The sequence below is a fragment of the Podarcis pityusensis genome (genome assembly GCF_964106645.2).
Source record: "Podarcis pityusensis genome assembly, chromosome: 5".
NCBI classification, from domain to species: Eukaryota; Metazoa; Chordata; class Lepidosauria; order Squamata; family Lacertidae; genus Podarcis; species Podarcis pityusensis.
In genome coordinates, this window is record NC_138032.1 from 75331715 (window position 1) to 75347062 (window position 15348).

Sequence of the window (15348 nt, forward strand, 5' to 3'; positions counted from 1 at the left end):
GCCATTGTACACCACTCATCTGTGTTCCATAACAATAAGCACTTTTATTTTTTGGCAAGGAACACATTGCAAAAGGTGAGAAGGAAGGGGTAAGATTTGCTGTATTATATAAGGTACATGCCCTTACATAGCCCAACTCTTCTGCAAAGTTGAAAAATGTAAAACTTAGTCCTTTCTGACTCTGCTGTCTTGTGTTTTAACCATCTCACATTAGACTACATTCCAGGCATGTGAGCCTATCAAGACTTTGCAAGGAATCTTTGTTCTACCCTGGGAGTCAATTCCTGAAGCATCCCAAGGACTGGGCTTTGTCCTCTCTGAGTGTGCAGCGTTGGCTAGGATCACACAGAGAGGCTCTGTGATTCACTGGTTGCCCCAACAACATGACCACATGTGGTTGCATGGAGAAACCCATTCATCCAACTGGAAATCCCATGCAGTCTCAGTTGGGTTGGAGGCATGCCGGCCAGCAGCCCATCAAACCTCCAGCGTCCAATGCATGGGTACCACATTTTGCACGAACCAGCCCACAGAGGACTGGCTAGATGTGTGAAAGGTGTGAAGGTTATAGTCCTTTAAAATTTGCATTTAACAGCCCTGGTGCTCCAAAATCACACACAGGCCAGTTTAGCACAATCTCTTTCCAGGGTACAAAACGTTGAGAGATGGATCAATGCGCTTTGGATATCGCACAGGTGCCCTACCATGTTCCTTCTACCTAGCTTTCTCTTCTTTTTTTATCATCTCTCCCTCTTTTGAAGTTCACTTGAGAGGATTGTTTGGGTTAGGAAGAGAAAGAGCCAGGGGAGAAGAAATCTCTGCAGCACAGCCTCTAGTGCTTTGGTAAACTTTAAGCTATTGTCTTTCTTGAGGGATTTCCAAAAACCAATTATGGGACAGTTTCTTTTAAAAGGGTAACAGAAAGATGATAAGAAGATAAGTGCAGCCTTGCAGGATCAGACCAAGCGCCTATCTAGTCTAGTCCACAAGCAATGGCTGCAACAGCCCTCTCTTCAAGAGTATTACTTCCAGAGTATTAGATCTAGATGTCACTTACGGACTCATTGTTAAAACTGTGTTTATGGAAGACAATCTTACTCGATTACGAGTGATCGCCAAAGAAGAAGAAGAAGAAGAAGAAGAAGATAAATGTGGTCTGCAGAGCACCAGTGGTCTGCATGCTGCATTTAGGAAGTCCACAGCATGTCTGTGAAGAATGTTGGCAATATGTAGTCTATGGAATTCAAATTGTAATGCAATGAAATGCAATACAGTGTAAGAAAGAAAAGAAGCAACAAGAATAAATGAAAAAATTCATACTGCGATAGCTGATTAGAATTAGCACAAACAGGCAAAAAAGTCTTTAAGGGCTCATCCATAATTCCCTTTGCCTGCTGGGAAAACCCAAGGTTTAGCACTTTACTAGAACAAATAGGAAGGTTTTCTGCAGATTTTGTCCTGATTTAGCACTCAAGGGTGGGTTTTCCAGGGGAAAGCAGTGGAGCAGCAGCAAAGGCAAAACCGCTCAGACCCATGCCTAGAAAGTGGAAGTGTAGATGACTCTTAGGTGGTCCGCTGAGAACCTCAGCAATTTTCAAGTGGTCCTTGGCTGGCTGGGTGCAGTTTGGGAATTACTGATCTAGAAAAATAAACAAACTGGAAATGGGACCCTGGAGGGTAGATGGAGATGGGCATGCTGGAAGGCTGGAAGGGAGGAACCCTGAAAGAGGGGTGCAAGCAAGAAGAGCTGAAGAAGAGGCAGGAAAGCAAGATGGGAGCAGTTTTTTGCCTGCTTGTCAAATGCCAAAACTCATCTTGGGGTTGTCTTCTGCTGGGGAGCTCAAATGGAAAGCAGCACCCGAAGCAAGAATCCCCAAAGCTTCCCTCATCCTTCCTGCTGGTTTGGTTGTAAAACCCAGGAGAATGCCGAGTGTTTACTTAGTTGGATATTTCTAAATCTACATTTTTGTAATGATCATAGCCCAGTTTCCTTTCTCTCAGCTCTTCCTTTCCTCAGGCAGAATGCTCTGGCTCTCCAAGCCCACCCCTATGTTTGTAGCTTTCAAGTGTGTCACAGGAGAAGGAAAACAGACACCACACACATATATGGAGGGCTTGGAACAGACACATGGAAAATGTTCAGCTGGAGCCATAGTGAAGCTTCTTTAGAATGCCTTAACAACTCCCTTCTATATGCTTCAAACCCCAGGGGTTCCTATGATGCTCTCATTTGTAATATAAGGAGCCCACAGCACTGTTCAACAGCAATCATGCCTGACCAATCCCATAAAGCCCAGAATTGTCATCACTGTATGCATTGCTATGGCAACTATCTACATTTCAGCTAAAGCCTTTGAGTGCCTAACTATTGCTCAAGCTACAGAGTTTCCAATTTTTATTTTTGTTTTTTAAAAAGGAGCCAAACTCAACCTTGGCAGGGTATGAGGTGGCTAGAGGAAGGGCAGATGGAGAAATGTTCTCCACTCTTTTCCTTCTGCTCATTATCTGGGCTCAGAACTGCCAGTCTGCTCAAGCTGCTGGTTGTTCATTGGCAGTGGCAGGGGGAATTTTTATTTCCCCCCCCTTTCAGGTGAAAAAGCTTGCAGAGGGTGAGTTTGAGCTTGCAGTGCCCAGAGATGGTGCCCAGGTGTTCTGTCTCAGAGCCCTGTATTGATAAGTTCAGTTAAAAGCTAGCAAACAAAAAAACTTCAGGCAGGAAAAAATGGTGTCCTATATCATCAGGGATGGCAAAGATGTTGGTTGAAGCTGATGGGAGCTGGGAGTCCAAAAACATCTGGAAATTTACAGGTTAGTTACCTCTGTCTTATAGGATACTTGATGTTGAGACTCCTGATTCAGTGCTCTATGGTGCATTTACAGCAAGGGTGTGGGCAGAGGGTGGAGCCTTGCCTACATACATTTATAAAACCACACAGTGGCTTATCAAAGTGTAAAGCTCAATCACTGACTCAACAGTATGCTATAGCAAAGTGAGTGACAGTCCTAGGCTTGGGCAAATCATTCTTTTTCAGCCTAACCTACCTCACAAGGTTGTTGTGCAGATAAAATAGGGAGGAAAACCATGTCTGTCATCCTTGCAGGAAGAATGATAACCTTGGGCCTTATGGTAGTATCATCATCAAGATCTCTCAGGCAAAGACAGATCTCGTAATTATTGTACTTCCCTGCAGGACAATGGGAATCTTTCTGATAAGAATGACAGATGATATATCTCATGGAATCATTTCATATGCCTTAGGTTGTGGATATGATTTAGAATGTACGCACTTACTTTTTACATTTCATGATACTTAAATCTGTGTATTTATTCTGTGTGTGTCACAGAAACGCACCCCCCCAAATGCTATAATTTTCAGTAGTTCAGAATTTAATATGTGTTCTAACAAAGTTTTGGAGGCCAGGAAAATACTCTGTGAGGCAAGAAGGTAAAAAAAAAGTCTGAAGAAGAATATTCTGGTGTTAGTTGCAAAATTCAGGACTCATTGGACAGGGGGGAAATAGGTATTGTGCCTTTTAACAGTTAAACATAAAAAAGAGGACAGGGCTGTGCAAGGAGGAGGTGGGAAAGGGGGAAGCTGATTCATTTCATGTTGATGGGAGAGTGGAGACAGTCCAGGGCCAGCTGCCAAAACTGTAGGCTGGGAGAGCACTCAAGAGTCACTCCACAGGGAACAGCCTGAAAAGGTAGTGTCTGTTTCTGATGCTGGAGCATCCATCACATGGTGCAGTGCTGTTGTTGCATAAGATGGTATGATCACTGGGGTGCCTCGTGGTTCCAAAATAATATGGGTACCTGCCTCCCTCTATTACAGATTGTACCAGGTCCACACCATGGCTTTCTCCTTTATAACAGGAAATTCTAATTGGCTAGTTTACTAGCTGTTGAGGCCTATCTTTGATCTTAGCACTGTGGGATGACTTTGCTAAGAATGGAGGTAGACGTGTGCCTGCGTATGGGCCTTAAGCTTCATGTCACCTCATGTCATACAGTCCCAGATGACTGACAATTGGGTGGCTGTGCCTATCTGTCAAAAATGGTCCACAGGGGGTCGGCTAGTTCTGAGTCTAGTCTTCTGGCTGGACCCAGTTCCCTACCCTTGTTCTAGGGAGAAGATGGCCTTGTGTCTGGTGAGCTGGGCAGCTGGACCAGCCGGACCTGCCTCAGCCAAAGGCAACTTCATTGTGAACAGTGACATAGAAAGGCCAGCTGTCTCTTGGGGCCAAAGCAAGCCTAGGTGTCTAAAATGTGACAGAGCAGGGCCTTCTCTTCAGTGGCACCAAGCTGATGAGCAAGGTCAGCTTAGCCATTCTATTTACACCTATTTTGCCCCCCAGATCCTAACTACAACAACACCTGTTTGATCAAAACAGTTCCAGGTATGTATATGGCATACACAGGCTTCTTTGAGTGTATCATTTTTTCGTCCAAGGCAGCGCCACCTTTGAACAATTAATCCAGGAACATTCTCTCCCATCACTAGTGGACACCATGGTGAGCCAGGTTCACACCTGAGCCGCTTATTGGTAGGAGAGCCAGGCAGTGGGAGAAAACAGACCTGGCCTGCAGTGGAAAAAGGAAAGAAGAATATGTGGGGAAGGTATGCGTATAGGTGGTGAAGAAGCACCAAAGCTGGAGGCATTTGGAAGCTTGAGGGAAAGGATGGTGCCTACTGAGTTGATGTAGCTTGCAACACTTTCACCAATAAAGTAACTTCTGGTAAGATCTGCACAGGTGTGATTCCTTCACTGGAACAGCATGATGTAGAGCTCACCCCTGCCCCAGCAAGCCCTGCAGAGAGGCAACCTAAGAGTAGCAGAACTGTAGATCCACTTCCGAACATGCTTTGAACCCTTCTCTCCCAGCTCTGAGTCTAGTCTCCTTCAAGAACCACCGACCAAAGCCTTGGACCCATCCCAGCTTTCCATTTTCTGCAGAAGGTCCAAGAGCTCCCTGCTCCAATTCAAGGCCCTGCCAATCCTCTTGCTCCACCGCTATCTGGCAATTTCCAAGCGCAACCCTCATTAGCGAGGAGCAGGACACAGAAGTGGTGGCTTTCGGGCACATCGCGCAGCCACCACGGCTGCAGAAAAAAGGCAGCCGTGCATATGAACTCTCTAGATCCACCTTGATCATTTTGCCCAACGCTGCAGCGTATAAGGAGCCTAGCTACTGAGATTCCTCTTCCCGGCAAATTCAGTTCAGCAAAAGCTTTCATGTTCAGTACAGTGCATCATCTCCTGGGAGCTTCCTTTAACAACACTTATAAATGAGAAAACAAGATAACTTTAGACTGCACAGCTGCGGGGGTGGAAAATGGGAGGGGGGGGAGTGTGAATCCATCCATTTGCTCAAAAGGCCACCAAAATCTAATGCATTGCTCTAATAAGATTGGAAGGTGTGGGATTGATTCAACTTTTCACCCCTTCCCCAAACTGTTAAGAGACATGCCCCCAAATTTTGCAGCTCAGTGTCTGCTGTAAAAAGTGGTTCTTTCAGTGAAATTAGAAGGGAGAACAATCTGAGGGGGGCGGGGGACTCCTACAGAATATATCCAAAGGGCTACTATTTTTTTTTAAAGGGGAAAAAAGGGGTTTTTTATTGCTAGGCCACATTCGCACAATACATTTAAAACAGTCTGTGATACCACTTCAGATAGTCATGGCTTCCCCCAAAGAATTCTGGGAGATGTAGGTCAAGGGTGCTGAGAATTGTTAGGAGACCCCTATCCCTCTCATAGAGTTACAATCCTCAACATGGTTTAATGGTCCATATTTATGCACAGGAAACTTTGAGAATTGTAGCTCTATGACCTACAGCTTTCAATGTACACACCAGCAGCGCCAGGTATATGGAGCTGAGGGGGCTTAAGCTTCCCCAATATTGAGGGGGGCCGCCCCCCTGCTGTCGCTGGGTGCCTCTGAGCACCCCACCCCAACCTCTGCCCAGCAGCTCAGGAGCCAGGCTGTGGCTGGGACAAGTGAAGCAACGATCACCCATGCTTGTCCCAGCCGCTGCTGAATTTTGACTCTGTAAAAAAGAACTTTGGGTGCTGGGTGAGACCTGGTGTGCAAGCAGTGGATTCTGGGCTACTTGTTGGCATGTTTAAACCCTGTCTTCACTGATGCACTGTCTGTAGACTTGTAAATAAATGCAAATATTACAAAACCCCAATACTGTATGCCTCATGCCACCTCCTTCCAAAGGAAACCAGACCTGGATAAGCTCTGCAGCCCTGGAGCTGCTCAGAGAAGTGAAGGGAGAATAACAATGTTGCAGAAGCCTCTTAGGGCTGGGCTCTTGGATTATTATTAATATTGGCAAGGTACAGGCGGCTTTCAAAAGAACAATGCTCTAATGTTTGTGAACTCATTAAAAAATCCATCTGCTGGGTGGCTTCTGCAGATCAGAGAGAGCAGAATCAATAGGCACACACACACAAAATAGAACTTAAGAACAGGAAACACAATTTGAGTTGAGTTCTGCTTTTCAATGTGGGAATTGTTTCAAAAAGCTCATTTACAAATATATGGCTGTGGTGAGCAGCCTTTTGCAGTAGGTGCACACACACATATTTTTCAAGGGACTTGTGGGGATCAAATTGCGTCTGATGAAAAACACAACATAAAACGTCTTGCGCCTGTGGCTTCGTCATGCTGGCCATATGACCCGGAATCTGTCTGCGGACAAAAGTCGGCTCCCTTTGCCAGTAAAGTGAGATGAGCGCCACAACCCCAGAGTCGTTCATGACTGGACTTAACGGTCAGGGGTCCCTTTACCTTTACCCCTCTCTCTATGGGCTCTGCCACACTTTCACTCATGCCGTGCCTGGGCCATTTTCCCACTTGACCTGCACTTTCTAGGCATGGCTTTGAGCAGCTTTCGTCTTGCCCCACTCCTTTCCTAGGGAAAACCCCACTCTTTGGCGGTACATTGGAACAAACTGCAATCCAGGGGAAATCTGGAATGATCGTTTGCTCCAACTGAGTGCTAAACAGCAGTTTCCCCCAGGTGAAAGCAACGGGACAACAGGAAGTGTGGACAGGGACAAATAAAAGAGGACACCTTCGCCCTGGTATTGCTCCCCATTATTATACACACAGCCCTACAAGACAACAACAAGAACCCACCAACAGCATCCAAACTGATATGACTCACTTGACCCAAAAACCTCTCCCTCCACACGCATGCAAACAAGCCTCGCTGCAGTCAGCGGAAGCTAACCAACCAGGCCCAGACCCCAGACCCCCAAACCTCTCTCAATACCAATGAAAACTAATACAGTAAAGGAATAGAAAGGGAACCTACCCACGTGACACTGACACAAAACCTCACACACACACTATGCAAAAGAATGAAAGTTTTATTACCCACCTCCCCTCCTTCCCCACTCCCCCTCCCCTGCCCTTATACCGTATACAAAATCAAAGTCTCACATTGAATATCACTGATGTGTAGAAAGGACTTTATGATGTGAAAATAGAGATGGTGTATGTACCTTGTAAAACCCCGCTCCCCATCTTAATACAGTCATACCTCAGAAGTTGAATAGAATCTGTTCTGGAAGGCTATTCAACTTCCAAAACGTTTGGGAACCAAGGCATGGTCCTGCAGCCAATCAGAAGCCGCGGAAGCTGTGTCGGACATTCAGATTCCAAAGAACGTTCACAAACCAGAACAAACACTTCCAGGTTTGCTGCATTCGGGAACCAAAATGTTTGTCTCACAAGGTGTTTGACTTCTGAGGTACGACTGTATCTTAATAAAAGTATTTTTTTAAAAGAGGAAATGTGGATAAGGCCTTTCCCTCACATGGCCTAAGGGAAGATTGGAAGCTGTCGCCTCTGCTTTTACTCACCAGAATTATCCATCAATGCTCTGATTAAGGTATGGTTAGTTCAAACCAGCCAGGATCGATCCATGGTGTATGTGCCTGGCTTCTTCACTAACCTTAGTTTACTAACCCAAGTTCAAGCTTAGGCTGTGTATACCCTACTCTTTTCTCTGGCTCCACTGGGCCCCCACCACTGCAGATTGTAGCAGTATCTACAATTCGTATCTGGTCGTTTCTTGAGAAAGGCTGCTGTTTGATGTGTTTTCTCTCAAACCAGCTTCCCTCCAATTAAAAAAATGTAAGCTACACTCGCTTTGCAGTTGTGCTGACATGTGTACACTTAAGATGTCATGGTGTACGTGTAGACGACAACTTCATGAATGAGTTCAGGGCATTGCAGGCATGGGAAAATCTAATAGGTGATGTGCAGGGCTTTTTTTCAGCCAGAACTCGCCGGAACCCAGACCCAGCATCTCTTAGGTGGGCACCATTGCCATTATAAGAGAACAAGAGAGGCATTCATGGTGAGTTCTGGCACCCTTTTTTCTAGAAAGTAGTGCTTGTAATGTGGATCAGGCAAAGCCATCCCTGCCCCCTCTCGGGTGTGTACAGCAATGTGCAAAAGCCCCTGGAAATGGGCTGGGGGGCCAAATCGACCTTGTTGCATTTTAAGCCATTAATAGCCTTTATATGAATTTCTGGTTAGTTCATAAATGGAAACAGATGTTTCTGATCTCCTCACAGCTGTGCCAGAGAAGGAGGGCAGGCACATGAGCTTTGAGGCTGCTTCAAGCTCATTCACGTAAAGCTTAGCAACTGTTTCGGGTTCCATCTGAATTAGTTTGAACCAGCCCATTGAGCTTCTGTCATTTGGAGATACAGTATTCAATTTGGCGTGCTGATTTTTCTCATTGTCAGAAACACTTCTAACTGGGGGCTGCCATCCAGTGGTACTCCTGGTGGTTTGTGGAAGACTTCTGAGATGCAGTGCTCCCTGAATTCAGTAACAGCTTACGACAAACATGAAAAGTGTTGTGGCAATCACGGTTCTATTCCACACACACACACAAACACTGTTAGCCTTACAGAATGGTACAGTGCGGCACTGTTTCACTAGCTGTGAAAACAGCTGTTATTGCAGAACCATCTCCCCATGATCCATCATGAAAATTGTACGAAGGTTGGGTGGAAGAACTTACTGTTGCATAGAAGAGGAGATTCGGTATGGCGCAGCTGGGGTCTGAGCACAGCAACCACCCACCGCTGCATGAACTATGAGGCTTCCTCTGTTACTTCTTAATAGATATTGGAAATCAATAAAATAAAACCCTCCCACTAAAATTAGGACTGATTAAATACTATGGCAACAGTATGGGATCCTCAGCTGTTACTGCATTTGAACAATAAGGCAAATGGGGCTTAAATGGGTCCAGGGTTATTTATTGCTCCTTGTTCAAAAGTGTTGCATGGACCAAGTCCTTCTTCACAGCTTGCTATGGGCGTAAGCCATGATGCAAGGACTGGAAGAGACTGGCCGTTTATGCCTCTGCACTGTAGCATTAGCAATGTTTTTGTTTTCTAGCCTGACCTTCAACATGTCTTTTAAGTGTAGGTCAGGGGTAGGCAACCTAAGGCCCAGGGGCCGAATGCGGCCCAATCACCTTCTCAATCTGGCCCATGGACAGTCTGGGAATCAGCGTGTTTTTACATGAGTAGAATATGTGCTTTTATTTAAAATGCATCTCTGGGTTATTTGTAGGGCATAGGAATTCGTTCACACCCCCCCCCCCCCAAATATATAGTCCGGCCCACCACATGGTCTGAGGGACATGGCTGAGAAAGTTTGCTGACCCCTGATGTAGGTAGTTACAACACAGGCCTTGTACTTTGCAGCAATAACATTGCTTAGAGTTTGGGGTGGGGGAGGAAGTAGGCTGTATGCAAGATCCTTTTAACTCCTGGATCCAGGAAGTGTTAAAATATAACCAGGCTGTGTTGAGGTGATCGCCTGGGTGATGGGCCATTCAGAGAACAAACAAAAGCAGGCTTTGTGAGAGATGGCAAGTGGCTGGGGCCCCTCCTTCAACTCAGAGATAGCTAGAAGAACAAAGCCTGAGTTGAGAGTTGAGAGTGAAGGGATGTGACCTAGAAATAAAGCAGAAAGCTGGAGAGAGAGGCAGAGCAATGTTTGATTTCTGTTTTAATCCAAGGCTGTGGCTATGGGAGAAACAAGACTCTCTGAATCACAGAATCACCAAGTTGGAAGGGACCTCAAGAGTCATGCAATGCAGGAATCTCAACTAAAGCATCCATGACAGACGGCCATCAGACGGAATCAGTTTATTCAGAAACAGGTTAAAGTGGGAGTTCTTAAATACCTCCATGAAGAGGTTTTGACTTAAACACAGTATTGTGCTTTTTTTAGAGTAACCATCAAGCTATAACCCTCACTGAGTGTGTTTAAATAAACTTCCAGTTTATTTAATGCTTCATTGTTACTTTGCTACTCTGGTTGAAGGATAAGAGGCCACAGGTTTCCCCTTCAAATTATTAACGACCCTTGCTGCTGAATATTAGAAAATGCTCCCACATACAGATAATATCAAACCTCTCAAGTATTACTGACAGGGTGTGTCTAGATTTTCCAGCACCCAAATCTGATCACATTACCTCACTCCCATCTTTATTGAGGGAGGTTGCCACACACCCCAACACACTACCTTTGTGTTTTGTATGACACAGATTCACGTGTCAATCCCTTTGCACACGTATTAGGGAGTAAGCCTCATGGAACAATCTGGGATTTCGAATAATATATGCCCAAACAGGATATAGTAAGAGATGGGGAGCAGGTGGCGATGTGGTCTAAGCCACTGAGCCTCTCAGGCTTGCTGATCAGAAGGTTAGCGGTTCAAATCTATGTGACGGGGTGAGCTCCCATTGCTCTGTCCCAGCTCCTGCCAACCTAGCAGTTCGAAAGCACGCCAGTGCAAGTAGATAAATAGGTACCGCTGTGGCGGGAAGGTAAACGGTGTTTCTGTGCACTCTGGCTTCCATCATGGTGTTCCATTGCACCAGAAGCGGTTTAGTCATGCTGGCCACATGACCCAGAAAGCTGTCTGTGGACAAATGCTGGCGCCCTCAGCCTGAAAACAAGATGAGCGCCGCTCCCCATGGTTGCCTTTGACTGGACTTAACTGTCCAGGACCCCTTTACCTTTTACCTTTATAGTAAGAGCTGTTCAACAGTGGAACAGATTCCCACAAGAGGTGGTGGACTTTCCTTCCTTGGAGGTTTTAAAGCAGAGGTTAGATGGCGTAAGGGCCAGAATAATAGTTGGGCAATATGAAATCCAATGCAATAGTTGTGCTAGCTGCCAGATGCCTCCAGGCACCTCCTTTTCCTTTCAGTTTCTCACGTGGCTCTATAAATTTGGAGCAAATAATGCTTTTGCCAAAAATTATTCCTGTCCCCAGATTTCCTGCTTGCAGAATCTGTAGTAGCTCAACCATTACAAACAGCCACTGCAAGTGTTTACAGAAGATTCCTCCCCGTGCTTTCAGGGCATATTAGAAGACTCAGATTTTCACACACAATTATTAGTGAATAGGGCAGAAGATTGATTAACTCCATTAGGGAGTAGTTAATGGATGGGCTAGTCTGGTTTTTTCTTTGCTTCAGTTGTGTATGGTGAAAATTCTTGGCAGCACAGGGGATATTAACAGAGACACAATGTTCAGCCAGGCCCCACTCCAGCTGTAGTTGTGTGCAATTAGTGCATAGCTAATGACGGCTCTAGAGGTGGATATGTGGATTCCTGTTTGCAGCAAAAGATGTATCTAGATTCTAGGCAGTTCAATTGGCCCCACATAAGCAATGCACTATGGATGCACATCCAGACATTTGCAAAGTCTGCAGAGTTCTGCCAAACTCTGATCTTTTGCTGCCTATTGTAAGCTTTAAATCATGGGTAGGCAAACTAAGGCCCGGGGGCCGGATTCGGCCCAATCGCCTTCTAAATACGGCCCACGGATGGTCCAGGAATCAGTGAGTTTTTACATGAGTAGAATGTGTCCTTTTATTTAAAACGCATCTCTGGGTTATTTGTGGGGCCTGCCTGGTGTTTTTACATGAGCATAGAGAGAGAGAGCTCTTTGAAAATGTGCACCAATCTATTTGGTTTTCTAGTAAGGGGGGCATTCTTTCTTTTCCATAGTTTTTGCAATTTTAATTTTAAAACCATACATATTAAGGAGAAGGAGGAGGCGGCAGGGGGAGAGAGATCCACAGTGCTTCATTTATAGAAAACGACAACTATTTAAATAGCTTCTACCTTTGCCCAGAAGCATATAACCTCCTCTCCCTTTATAGGCTTTCCCCCCTGTGTTTCATCAGCACATCTCAGCATTGATTGCAATCTATAGACTGCAAGGTCTAGATTAAGAGTCACGTGACTTTTAGCCTCTGGGCAATGCATTCAGCCATTATCGGTTGTCCATCCAAGCAAAGAGAAGCCTTCCTGTGTTACCAGGAGCCTTTGGGAATATGTTAGCCTTGAATCTCGCCTCTGAAATGCTGGAAAAAATAAATAAGGTGCCACCCTTTTTCTGTGCAGATGGAAGTTCTGCATCGAGCAAGAGCAGCTTAAAGGGGAGACTCTTTATGAGTGAAATTAATTGGTAAAGCTCCTTAGCCTAAAACTCCAAATGAATAATAAAAAGTCTAGCTTCATCACTAACATATGAGCCAGAAATTGGGAGTTTTTCATATAGCAGGAGACATCAACCACATCCAATGATTTCATACCATGAGTGCTTCATAAGGTAAGCTAGAAATCAGAAGAGCAGGGGCTGCCCTGTTCATTTTGAGTATGAAAATATTTCATGCAAAGATGCTGATTTTAGGGGGGTGGGGGTGGGATGATAACAACTGACTGGTGCATTTTTACAAAACAAAATCAGGTTTCCTATTGAAAATTCTTGCTCTTTGTTTAAATTATTGATTTTTGTTTTCGTTTTTGTACTACACTCCCCATAGTGCCCCAGGTTTACATTTAAAATGAAGCTCCTCTTCCACTTGAGCCAGCGGACTTGCTAAAGTTGTAGCCACAGCAAAGCTGAGAAAGGTTCCGATTCCAAGTGGGAAACTGGAATCTTCCTTGTAAGCAGACCTTCTCATGAATGAGCACCCAAGTAAGAGTCCTGCTTATTCGTATTATGCTTCTCTAACAGCCTTCTTCAACCTAGTGCCCTCCAGATGTTTTGAACTACAACTCCCATGATGCACAACCACACTGGCTATTCTTGCTGGGGCTTATGGGACACATAGTCCAAAAACTGTGGAGGGCACCAGGTTGGGGGAGGATTTTCTGTCAGTTTTATACTAGTTTAATTACCATTCCTTTCTCCACAGAATCCTGGGAATTGTAGTTCAGTGAGCCTGTTGAAAACTCTATTAGAAATTCCTAGTGACTGCTGCACTCCTTTACATAACTACAGTTCCCAAGGTCCACCGCCCGGGCAACAGCAAATAATTATTAACACCGTTTGCCTGTAGTGTGCATATGCCTCAAAAAGAAAAAGCCATGGGGGTTTTCCTCTAGCGAATTCAACAGCACAGTCTCTTCTTACAGCTACATTTCTCAGTTTTCCTAATTAATGTGTGATAAATGTTGAGAAAGTCGGGGAGGGGGGAAGGGAGGCAAGTAGCTTTGAAAATACTTCCCACCTTGATTTTTGGAATCACGTTTGGGATGATTCAAGGCCCTTTTACTTCTGTCTGTCGTTCACAGCAGTGAGCACAAAAAAATAAATAGAAGTGCTTTGACGGTGGGGTTGCTGCTTCTCCTTGGCCCAGTCCCACAAGTAACCTTCAGAAAAGGGAGATTGCACAGAATAAAGGGGGTCACAGAAGATGCTCCTATGTTTTGCCCAGTAGCACTACTGGTAACCAGGGCAAGGAGCCCCAAGCAGCACCTTGGGATCTAAGGTCTACAGCTGTTCTCCAAGCCTATAGCATCATCTCAGGCCAGCCTAAGAGCTATAGCTTTGAGGAGGAAATGGCTGGTTCTGCACAACATGGAGTCTCTGTGCTGTAAGGATGGGGAGAACTAAGAGGTATCAGCCACAGAAGCTTCCATTAATTTCCCCCTCAGCCCTGAGCCAGTTTCAACCGAATAATAATAACCGATGAAACACATCAGAGGCAGCCTGAACCAGCTGTGGGAAAGTGAGGCTGCACCATTTTGAATAAGGCTACCTACCTCCACAACCTGTCAGGGATGACAACTGCTAGCCAATTGTTTGAACTTACTTAAGTCGGCTAGAAAAGAGAGGGAATGATGGGCTCATGATGACCAACTGGGTGACTGATGGAGCCCAGCTCTGCTACAAAGAAATCTTCTCTTTGCAGATATTTGGAGTGATGGCAACACCCACTTCTGACGGATCCGTCGAGAAAATGTTGGGAAATGTGCATCTGTGTTTATTTTTATAACATGATAGCTTTCTATAAAGGCCCTTTCTAGACAGCCTGCAAGACTTTCACCATGGAAACCATTAGGCTTGGCAATTTATTTTTGTAGCTGTTAAAAGATCTGCATCACCCGGGCTCTGAATTTTTATACTGATTCAGCTAGAAATTGAGCAGCAAGAGGAATAAAAATTCCCTCCCTTCGTGCATTCAACTAAAACTATCCATGCCATGACATTTTGTTCAACCTTAGTATTATTTCCCCATACATGTCACCTCTCCCCTTATGGATGACACAGTCAAGTTGTTACCTTTTGCATTTATTTATAAGCAAAGAAAAGAAAATGGAGAGGCTTTCATCTTCTTGGCAACCACATCCTCTGACCTGGTTTCTCCTATATGTGAGGATACATAGAATGGTCAAGGACCATATATTCTGCTGAAGTGCTAAATATGCAGGATGTGGAAACAGCCACAGAAGTCACGCCATGTTGAGAATCTCAGCATTTTTAAAAGGAGCAAGTTTCCAGTCCCTATGGCCATGAAGATACACTTTAAAATGTGCAGGAAATACTTCCTGGAATCTCAGAAGGTTGAAGGGGAGGCTGAAACAGAGTTTCAGGTCAGGCACAGAATGTCAACACTCTGCAGGGCTCCTCATCCCTCCATACAGCTGGCAAAATCAGAGATTGTGCATAGGATGCAAACTGCAGAAATGTTCAGAATTCATTATACAAAATAAGACAGATTACCGAATTTTCATAATTTATACCAGATGCAGAATTCGGCTTTCCTTGCTGCACGGTTCAGATTGCCAATGTAACAAATTTATCATCAATTTTGCACATGGCCCAAACCATGGTGTCTTTATTTATATGCTTTTCTTTTGTTTGCCTTGCGTACTCAAAGAGTCTACTCAACAGACAGAGATACTGCTTTGTGCAGATGCATTCTTTCATATACCCTGGAGTGTTGGGGAAAGGACTCGGGATTATAGTTAGGCTTTACTCACTGGCTGTTCTCC

General features: G+C 44.9%; 1 long non-coding RNA gene across 2 annotated transcripts; it reads left to right on the plus strand.

Moving 5' to 3' along the window:
• The first annotated feature begins 2510 nt into the window (after positions 1 to 2510).
• LOC308476996 lies at positions 2511 to 14382 on the plus strand. Of its 2 annotated transcripts, XR_013986326.1 has the most exons (5): positions 2511 to 2808; positions 4357 to 4398; positions 10064 to 10207; positions 12891 to 13045; positions 14265 to 14382. It is a non-coding gene; the product is annotated as an uncharacterized lncRNA (long non-coding RNA). The 2 variants fall into 2 exon arrangements; XR_013986327.1 differs by lacking the exons at positions 12891 to 13045; positions 14265 to 14382 and having other exon boundaries at positions 10064 to 10290.
• Positions 14383 to 15348: the final 966 nt, after the last annotated feature.